Source organism: Grampus griseus (genome assembly GCF_964374135.1).
Source record: "Grampus griseus genome assembly, chromosome: 11".
Taxonomy (NCBI): Eukaryota; Metazoa; Chordata; class Mammalia; order Artiodactyla; family Delphinidae; genus Grampus; species Grampus griseus.
In genome coordinates, this window is record NC_139005.1 from 102060303 (window position 1) to 102070507 (window position 10205).

Consider the following 10205-nt stretch of genomic DNA (forward strand, 5'->3'; position numbering starts at 1 on the left):
ACGTCTCCCACTGTCCTGGCGCCAGTGGCCATCCACCTGTCCCCTTGCTGCACCTGTGCTCTCCGAGCCCGAGCTGGGCCCTCTCACCTGGGCACTGGGACAGGGCACCTGCAGGTGGGACTCTGCCCCAGGGGTCCCTGCTGGGAAGGGGAGACCACAGCACCCAAGGGCCGCAGGCGCTGGCCACACCCCGGTGCACCTCGGGCTCTCCCCGGTCTCTCGTCTTTGCCATGGCAGAGGTGGAGCTTCCAGTGCCAGGCCTGAGGGCGGGGGGCCCGAATCCCTAGAGGGAGCGTGGAGTCCAGTGGGCTCAGCAAGGCCAACGAGCAGCACGGGTTGCAGGCTGCTGTCGTCTGGTCCAGGCCTGGGGGGTCCACACTGGGGGATGGCCAGTCGTCAAGCTGCCACACTCCTCTCGGAGATGGACATGGCGGTGCAGGCCGAGGGGCAGGGCACATGGGAGGGCGCGGCCACCAGCGGGGGTGATGGGGTGATGGCTGCGTGTGGAGGGCAGCGAGGGGCCAGGCGGAGGTGAGGGGACGGGGGTCCCTGGGGAGCCTGCAGTTTGGGGGCTTCCAGGAAGCCGTGTGGGCTGGGGCCCTGCGGATGGATGTCAGGTGGGTGTGGCCAGGTGCGGTGGAGGTGCTGACCAGTGGGTGGACGAGGAGAGGGAGTCTTCTGGCCTGGGGCGCCTCAGAGAGGCGCGGCTAGAAGGCTCCCAGGAGGTGGAGAGAGGGGAAGCCTTCCCTGTCAGCTGGGGGCGGGGGCAGCTCCAGGCCAGGGCGGGTGGTCCCTGCCCGGCTCAGGTCCTGCACGCGGGGCCCAGGCTCAGGTGCCGAAGCCATCCCGTGGGTGGGGCCTCGTGACTGCACTGGGGAACTGACCCCCTCTCCAGCTGGAACCGGATGACCCCCGTCCTCACTGCAGGCCCTGGGACCGAGCGCACGGTCCCTGGGTGGCACTGTCCCCCCACACACGGTGGGGTCACCTGGGTGGCTGCCCTCCCCCCACCGGAGCTCTGTGGGTGCCATTGCCCCCTGCCCCCTACAGGTGGCATCAGTAGGTGTCCTGAGGGGGCCGGAGAGTCACTTGGCAGTGGGGTGGGGGTGGGCCCCGCTGCTTTGGACACTCGAAAGCTGGACCCCGGCCTGAGCCCTGCGGCTGGCTCCCCTGCGACCACTACGCTGGCCCACGGGGCCCGAGGGGTCCCCTACCCGGCCCCTACGCTGCCTTCCTGCTGGTAGACCACCTCCGCCATTGGGCACTATTGGCCCTGGGTGGCTTGGAGAGGGATGAGGCCACAGCCCAGGGGGCTCCCTTGGCCCTCACGTCGTTCTGCTCTGGGACCCCCGCTCAGGCCCCCCAACCCTGCCCCTGCCCCACTAGGGCAGCGCAAGTCAGGCTGAGCTGGTTCCTTGAAAGCGCCGTGCACGGTCCCCCCCAGAGCCTTTGCACTTTTGTCCCTCCTGCTGGGGACACGTGGGAGGGCCCTGCTCCTACCGCTCCCTCTCTCCAGGGGGTATCTGCTCAGCTGTCACCCTCAGAGGTCGGCCCTAGCCCCTTGCCCACGTTGCACCCTTCTGTGAGCCCCCACCGCTCCCCAGGGCCGTGTCTCTGCACCCAGCAGGGGATCCTCGCCCCCTCTGAGCCCGAGGTCTGGAGTCAATGGTGGAACACCCCCAGTCTCGGCTTTCTCATCTGTAAACGGGAAGATATTCCCAGCCCGGGAGCTGGGCCGGACAAAGCGGAGGTGGGTGCCGCGGATCGGGCAGGGAGGGGGACTCGCCCCCAGCAGGGCCGCACCAGGCCGGGCTAGGGGCTCAGGATGCAGGCAGGGTCCCGGGACTACCGTGGCTGGGGGTCCACGTGCAAGTGTGTGGGGATGTGGGCGCGGGGGCTTGAACGATGCTGTCCTTTCAGAGGCTCTGGCTCCGCCTGGGGCGGGGCGGGGGTGTGACTTGGCGGTGACCCCTGCCCAAGTCCTGCGTCCTCCCCTCTGGCCAAGCAGATGGACAGGTCCGGCCCCCTCGATGGATCAGCCACTGGGCCCGGGGCCGGAGGGGCGGGTGCGGCCAGCAGGTGGCGCTGTGGGACCACCCCGGGCCCCTCGCTCTGGACGGCCGGGGGGTGGGGTGCTAGCCCTGGGCCAGGAGGTCCCGGGAGTAGAAGGAAGCGGGGCTGGGGCGGGGCTGGGACAGAGCCGGAACGTCACACTGGAGCCTCAGAGCCCCCCCCCCGCCCCGGGAGCCCGGACCCCTGGCCGCTGGAGTGACCCGGTTCCAGCAAGGGCCGCGCCTCTGCTCCCTCATCCCACCTCGGGTGCTGCCCCGGGACGGGAATGGACGGGACTGCCGGGGCAGTGAGTCACAGCGCCCTCCACGGTCCCACACTGCAGGGACGCCTCCGCACACCTCCTCAGGGTCACGGCGTGCAATGCCGTCCTGCCAGTCAGGGTCAAGGACCGTGCCCCGGTGGCAGTTCTGCTCACCCACGGGGCCCTGCACGAGGTTCCTGGCAGCCCAGCGGGGGCACTCTGCCACATCCCTTGAGGGAGCCAGGACCTCAGCTCTGCGGGCCCTGGAGGCCCAGACTCCCGGGGCTGCTCCCACCTGCCCGCGGCACCTGGGCCCAGGTGCGCACCATATGCAGGTCCTGGGGTGGCTTCCCTCCCCACAGAGCATGGCCGTCCCCCTGGTCTCCAGCAGGCTGTTGTGCACCCCGTGGGTTAGGCGCTTCTGGAAGTGTGGTGCCTGAGTGTCCGTGGTCCCAGCCCAGCCCGGTCCTGGCTTTGGTCTGACGTGGGAGCCTGTGTCACAGGATCAAACGCTTTGGAAGCCAGCGGTTCTCAGTGGGTGGCGCCGGGGACACAGGCCATGTCTGGGGACACTCGTCTCACGGGGGTAACGGGGTTTCTGGCTCAAGCGGGTAGAGACCAGGGATCCTGCTCGGCACCGGCCAGAGCCCAGGACACCCAGCCCCAAGCGTCGGCCTCTGGGGAGACGACGGCCGCAGCCCATGGCCAGGTGCCCCCTCTCCCGGGGGGAGCCACGGCCTGCAGACCGCCTGCCGCTCTGGCACCCGGGGTCGCGTGGAGGGCCTCCCCTTCAGCCACCCACGCCTCTGCCCCCCGGGATGGGATTAAATGCAGCGGCAGGGACACCGCGCTGCAGCCTTCCTGCTCTGTGCCACGTCCAGCTGGGGGCCGTTAGGGGCCCTGGGCATTGGAGCAGAGCCCGATCCCGGACGTACTGCTCCAGAACCCGAAGCCTCCAGACCTGTGCGTCCTCCTTCATGGTGGCACGCACCTTGCTTTGGGGGGCCCCAGGCCTCTGCCCCTGCGCGGGGCCCACCTCTCCCTAGAGCGCACGTGTTCTACAAAGGCCCAGTGTGTTCGCCACTTCCTGGTCACCTGGCCTGTTGATAGGGAGGATGGGCAGCCGGTCCAGGTGACTGCGGGCTGGAGAGTCCCCGTGGCCTGGGGGCCGTGAGGACACTGTGGGCCTCCAGGAACCAGCATCACCCGTGTCTAGCAGTCCTCAAACGCTCGGCATCTCTCCTCCGTGTGCTCAGTTACGGGGTCCAGGGAAGGGCAGGGGTAGGTGTGCCGATGCGGCAGACTCCGCCTACTGGGGACCCAGCCTGCCCTTCAGTGGGGGTTCTGGGTCTGAAGCCTGCCTCGGGCCTGGAGACGGGGCAAGGGTCACGACCTTTCACGGGGGCCTCCTGGTCACGCACCCGTGGCTTCTCCTCCTCGGCCGCCAGTCCAGTCCCCGGGAACACGGTGTTCTGTCAACCACGACCTCAGGCGCCTCGGGCCCTTGGCCCAGCTTCAGCCCTGCCACTCACGGAAGCTGCACGCACCGGCCCCTGACGACCAGGCGCCACCACCCCCGTCACCCTCCATCCTGTGACAGCCTCTCCCACTGGCAGCGGGGCCCGCGGGAGCCCAGGCAGGCTGCCTCTCCCCGCTCCAGATGGCTGCGTCCGCCGGGCCTCACACCCGTCCCGCCCCGCGCCCGAGGGTGAGGTCCCAGCAGCTGGGCACAGGCCTTACCTTCCCCCCGCCCCATCGCCAGGCCCCAAACCCTGGCGCCTGCCTAGAGCCTGCTGCCCTTCTCACGCCTGTGTCCCTGTGTGAGGCCCACAGTGGAAGTGGGGGGCTGCCCCTCCCCAACTCCACTACACCGGCTCCCTGAGGTGCCCCGGCCCAGGTCCAGCCTCCGCGGGTGATCTATCCTGGGCTGCTCACTGACCACCCGCCGGGGGCCTGGAATAGGGCTGGCTCCTGGGGCCTCCTCAGCCACGGCTCCGGCTCACAGATGTTCACCCCAGCTGCCTTCCCAGACCCCGCTGGCTCTGCCCTCTAGCCCCCCAGGTACTGCTGGGCTCTCCTGCCTCTGCTCTTCATCCCCACCCGGCGGTGCCAGGGTCTTGCAGACAGGCAGGCCTAGGGGTGGGGAGGGGCTCCACAGCCAGCCCGATGGGCCCCGGCATGGGGGCGCCTCAGGGACCAGGCAGAGGGAGCACTGGAATCCTGGGCAGGGGTAGAGGGCGGGGAGCACAGAAGGCCTCGGTCCTGGGGGCAGCCATGGGGGCAGACGGCTCCATGCCGGGGCTGGGTGGGACCGCCTTGGGCCTCTTTGGGGACGGGCTGCTGTTCAGGCCACACGCCCCCTCCCAGTTCAGGGTCCTCAAAGCCCTCATTGTGCTGGGGTCATCCCAGACGCCAGGCTGGCTGGCTCCACACCACTGGCCTGACGGGGCGTGTGCAGTGCGGGGCGCCCACCTTCTTAGAGAGGGGCGGCCCGTGGGCTTCAGTGTCCCTGCTCCGGACTTGGGCGCGATCGGGCAGAGGACCCTCTGGGCAGCTCAGCCCTTCGGGAGACCCGGCGCCTAAGAGGGCGCGGACAGGGGCACACCTTCCCCAGCCCCCCTCCCCGCCTCCCTCCAGGCCCGACCCGTCGATGCCTTGCCCGCCCCCCGCCCCAACCTCCCGGACAAGGGGAGGGTTAGCCGCCACCCCTGTGTCCGCCCTCGCAGGGCAGGCGCTGCGGCGGGGCGGGGAAGGGCTCGGCCTGCTGGCGGGAAGCGGGGCGCGGCCATGCCGGGAAGGGGGCGGCGCCGGAAGCGTCGGCCAGGCTTCGGCCGCGGGAGGGGCCGCGGGGCGGGGGGGAGGGGTGGTGGGGGCCGGAGAAGTCGGGGGAGGGGCGCGATCGTCCCGCGCGTCGCGTCCGGGGTAGGGCGGCCGGAAAGGCTGGGGTCCGCCCGCGGCCCGCCCGCGCGTCCGGGCCCTGGGAGCCCCCTTTCCCCTTCCCGGAGCTGTAGTGATGCAGGGGTGATGACGCCGACGGTAAAGCCCGAGGTTTCGGGGACGTAGGCACGGCGCGTGCGCGGTGGGCCGCGACCTTCTTGGAAAGCGCTTGGCGCCAGGTGGCCGCGGGCGGGATGCTCGTGCCCCGCTTGACGTCATCGCGGGTGGGGGGTTCCCGAAAGAAACAGGCCGGGCGGAAGCAGGCGGGTGAATTAGATGTGAGGTCGAGGGTGAGCGGCCCGGCAGATCCGTCCCCGCGTCCTCCTATGGGGGCGGCGGCGCGGGGTCTCAGCCCCGGAAGGAGCTGGCGGGGCCCAGGGGCTCGGGCCTGATGAGCGCCGCGGACCCGCACTGGCTCTCGGGGCGTAGAGATCCCGTCCCAGGCACTGAGGGTCTATTCCCCTGCCGTCCCCCCGTGTCCTCCAGGACCTCAGGTCAGGCCCTGCCGTGGGGAGGGAGGGGGCCGCGCCAGGGCTGGTCTCAGCAGGGCCTGCGCCCGCACAGCTTTCCCTCCCCGGGGAGCTACGACCGGCCCCTGGGCCCCTGGACCACAGCCCACCCTCCCGATGGGCGCCTCGGGGGACCTCCGACTGGGCTCCGGGAGAGGAGGGGAGCAGCCCCCGCCCCGTGAGGCTGGACAGTGGGGATCCAAGTGACGGCCCGCAGGCAGCCCCGCTCCATGCTGCACCCTTTCTGGGGTCAGGTCTGACCTTTTTACCAGGAGCTGAGTATCCCTTTGTGGTTTCAGAAAACAGTCAAAGAGAATGAAGCTAAATCGGGCAGACCCGGGGGTGAGCAGCGGCCCCCCATCCCTTGGTGTGGTCTGCTGCCCCGCCCCCGTGTACTGCTCCCTGCTGGAGGCGGGGTTGACCTGCGAGGTCAGCGGGGACCCTGTGTCAAAGCCACTTCCGGTCGTGGACTAGAAATGAGGTGACAGAGCACAGGGCTGGGGCTGAGGGCTCCAGCCCCCTGCGGCCCCTCGTCCACCCTCTCCCGTGTTGCCACCTGACGCCAGGTGTGGGGGCCCATCTAAGCACCCGCTCCTCCATCTGGGGCCCCTCCTAGCGCTGCCCCTCCCATCTCACACTCCCCAGCATCAGCACGTCTCTCCTTGGGGTGAAGGGTGGCTGGCCAATGGCCCCCTGGGAGAGCAGGGCGCGGGGCACCAGCCTGGGCACCCCCCAGCCTGCTGCCCCAGGTGAACCGCAGGCCCCGGCTCAGCTGCTGACTGGATAACAGTGGCCCTTGTCCAGCCGCCGGGGTACCAGCCCCGGGTGTCTCGGGCAGAGAACGGCGCCCGCCCCCCACCCCACCCGGAGGCATATTGTTCATTCACCCGCCACCCTCACTATTAATAGCGCCTCTCGTCAGCGGAGCCGCTATAAATAACCCCCACCAGCCCCTCACACGAGCCAGTCCAGGCGCCCGCCGCCTGGGAGCACACAGTCACCCACACACGCCTGCACACGGGCCCCCTCGGCCGCATGCCCGGGCGCTGACTCCTGGCCGGCTGCACGGCCAGGACACGGAGGCCGCTCCCGCTGCCTGGCTGGGGCTGCCCTGCACCCCTCAGGGGTCCTCCCCGAGCCAGGGCCAGCCAGGGGCTGTTGCTTCTGTCCCCATGTCGGTGACCCCCTGAGGCCACCCGGCCAAGGGGCCTGGAGCTGACATTGCGGACCTTCCCCTGCAGGGCCTGGCCTGGCCTTCGTCCTCGGGGAGGGAAGCGCACCTGGTCTTCTCCCAAGGGCCATACTCAGGGGCTTGGGCATGTCGGAGGCCCTCTCTGACCCTTGAGCTTTCGCACTTGGGGAGCAGGCACCGTGGTGGTGTCCACCTGGCTGAGCACCCAGGGGCAGCTCTCCCAGCCAGCCTGGAGGGAGAGCCACCTGCAGGCCAGGCCGGGCCCCTGCTGCTACCTCTCAGGAGACCCAGCTCCCGTGGGGACTTAGCCCTGCCTTTCTGCTTCCAGGGCTGCTGGGTCAGGGCCTGAGGGTCACAGGGCCCTGCCAAACCCCAAGGGGGCCTAGGCTCAGCACAGCCCCTGCCCACCCTGACTCTGGCTCCTCGTGGACCCCAGGCTGTCCCAGGGGGCAGGCACCACTGAATTCCTGTCCCCTGCTTGTTCTGGGGGCCTCATCGAAGCCGGTCAAGCCACAACCCTCATTCGCACGGTGGCAGGTTGGCCCCTGTCCCAGGACCGTCTCCCCTACAGGATCCTGTGGCTGGTCGTGCCCGTGGCTGGGATGCGGGGCTTGGAGACCGCCGTTCCTGTGCCATGAGGAGAAAGGAAACAGCCCTGTTTACGGAAAAGGCACGTCCGCCGCTGCTGGCCAGCAACCTCCCCGCGGGACAGAGGCCCTTTGTTGGAAAAACAGGAAGCGAGGATTTCCAGGACCCGTCGGGCCACCCGCCGGCCACCCGCCCGGCTTCCGCCAGTTCTCAGCAGCTTCTGCCCGTCACCAGCTGCTTGTCTGTCCATCTACTTGTCTATATGTCCCTCTGAGCTGGAGGCCCAGGCTTCCAGCTTTGGGGCAAATCTGTCATCTCAGCCCGTAGTCAGGGAGGTCACCTGTCTCCTGCACGGTGCACCCTGCTCGCACAGGGACGGACACCCGAGAAACACCCCTGGGTGCCCGGCTTCCAGCAGAGCTGGGAGCACAGCAGGCCCAGCCAGGCCCTCTGAGTGCTGCCACCCTGGAGCCAAAGACCCATGCGGAAACCCTCAGAGAGGTCAGCCCCACGCTGTAAGCTGCCACGAGCCAGGAAACACACGTGGGGGTGGGGCCTCTGTTAGGTCACAGCCAGCAGGGGCGCCCCTGAGGGCATCCTTGGACCTCAGACCCAAGGGGCACAGAGAAGGACAGTGCCGACAGGACGTGGGGGAGGAGGGGCTGAGGGGGAGGGTTAGTCAGCTTAAGGTGTCCTCCTGCCTCCACGCACTGCCCCTCCCTGCCCAGGGGCCCTGTGGGTCTTGGGGTCAAAGGTCACCATGTCAGCTGCTACCCAGGCCAACGTCCAGCCCATGGTTCACACACTGCTCACGAGCTGGACCCCCCATAGCACGGGCAAGTGTGCACTCACACGAGCACACCCACGCACATGCGGTCACAGGTATCCACACACGTGTTCTCACACACACAGGCACCGATCGTCAACATAGTCCCCGCGTCCCCATGTGCAGGACACCGCAGCTGCAGCCACCCCTCCCCCCACCTCTGATGCACATCTGCTGGAGGAGCAGGGGAGGTGCCGCTGGCTCACCCCGCAGCCCACCCCGCGGGCAGTGGCCCGAGCTGGCCCGTGAGTCTCCCAGCCCGGCGCAGCTGTGAAGTACCACAGGGTGCCTGGCGCAGGGCGGGAGCCGGGCCAGCACCGCGGCAGGGTGCGCGTTCCCCACCCCCAGCCCTCCCTGGCCCGGCGCTCGTCTGCCTGCTTCGTGCCCTGTCTGTGACCGCAGTCCTGTGCGGTGGGTGTCCAGGGGAGTCAGGGAGGAGGGACGTCGAGTCCGTGGGAGGCTGAGCGGGCCCTGGAATCCTAGCCTTCACGCAGGTGCCCGATAGCCCTCGTGCCATCCCTTGCCCACCTGTCCTTCCCGCTGTCCACGTGCCCACCTGTGTCCCTGAGGGTGGGCAAGAGGTGATGCTGTCCAGAGGGGGAGGGTCCTGGACTGGAGGGGCAGCCCCAAGCCGGGATCTGTCCGGGCCTGGAGGTCAACCCCTGCCCCTCCCTCGTCCTGATGCTGCCGCGTCCTCAGGCTGCTGGTGGGACGGTGTTTGGACCCCCACCCAAGCCGTTCTGGCGTTTTCCATTGTTCTTCCTTTTGTTCAACCATTGAAAGAAGGGTGCTGAGCCAGTTCATGCCAGGCCCTGGACTGGCGGGGTGTGGACTGAGGCCTGGAGAGCGACCCTCCCAGGCTCATGGGCAGCTGGACACCAGCGACATCCCTGGTCCCGGTGCCTGGGTCTGCCCCCTCAGGAACAGCCCCTGCAGGGGGGCCGCCCAAAAGCCCTCAGGGGTAAGCAGACAGGTGAGAGTTCCCCCGACACCACGGTCCACGTGGCCCTCGGCTCAGCTCTGGCCCTGGCACGGTCAGGGCTGAGGGACAGTGTGGGCACAGAAGACAGCTGGGCGTCCAGGGGCCGAGGGTCCCTCCTGGAGACTCCTGCCCCTCACTCACCATCGCTCTGATGCCCACCTTGGTCTCCGGGGGGTGATGGGTGCCAGGAGACCTGGCAGAGGTGGGGGGCACACGAATATAGAACACTGGGTGGGGGGAGGGGACAAAATAGACCCCGGCAACGTGGCCTGTGAGTTAGAGGCCAGGGTGGCGAGAGCAGACTGGCGGGAGGAGGGGTCCAATGGGGGCGGGTCTCGGAGGACTTGGCTTCTCCCCTGTGGGGTGGGAGCGCAGGGGGACCGTGATCTGACGGAGGTTCAGGGGGTCCTTCTGCTGCGTAGTGTGGGGCTGGGTGGGGGCGCTGCTGCGAAAACCCCGCCTGGAATGAGGGCTCCAAGCTTTGGGTCAGAGGGCCAGGTTCAAGGTGGAGGCTTCAGTTTGGACCTGTTGCCCGTGGCCTGGGTCCAGCGTCGTGGTCCCTGCGCCCAGACCTCTGCGTGCTGCCATGGCCACGTCCTCCATGGGCGTGCTGAGGCCACGTGGGGAAAAGCGGGCACCAGGGGACTGGCTTCAGGTGACTGCTTCAGGGATGCCTCGGCAGGAACCCCAAGCCAGGGAATTTATGTGTCCGTGTGTCTGTCCGTCCATTTATATGTCTGTGCGTCCATTATAGCCACGTGTCCGTATGTCCATGTGCCCATCTCTCCATCCAGTCAGCCATCTGCAGTTCTGCAGACCCATAGGTCCTCCAGAAAGTTTTGTTTAATGGTGAATAA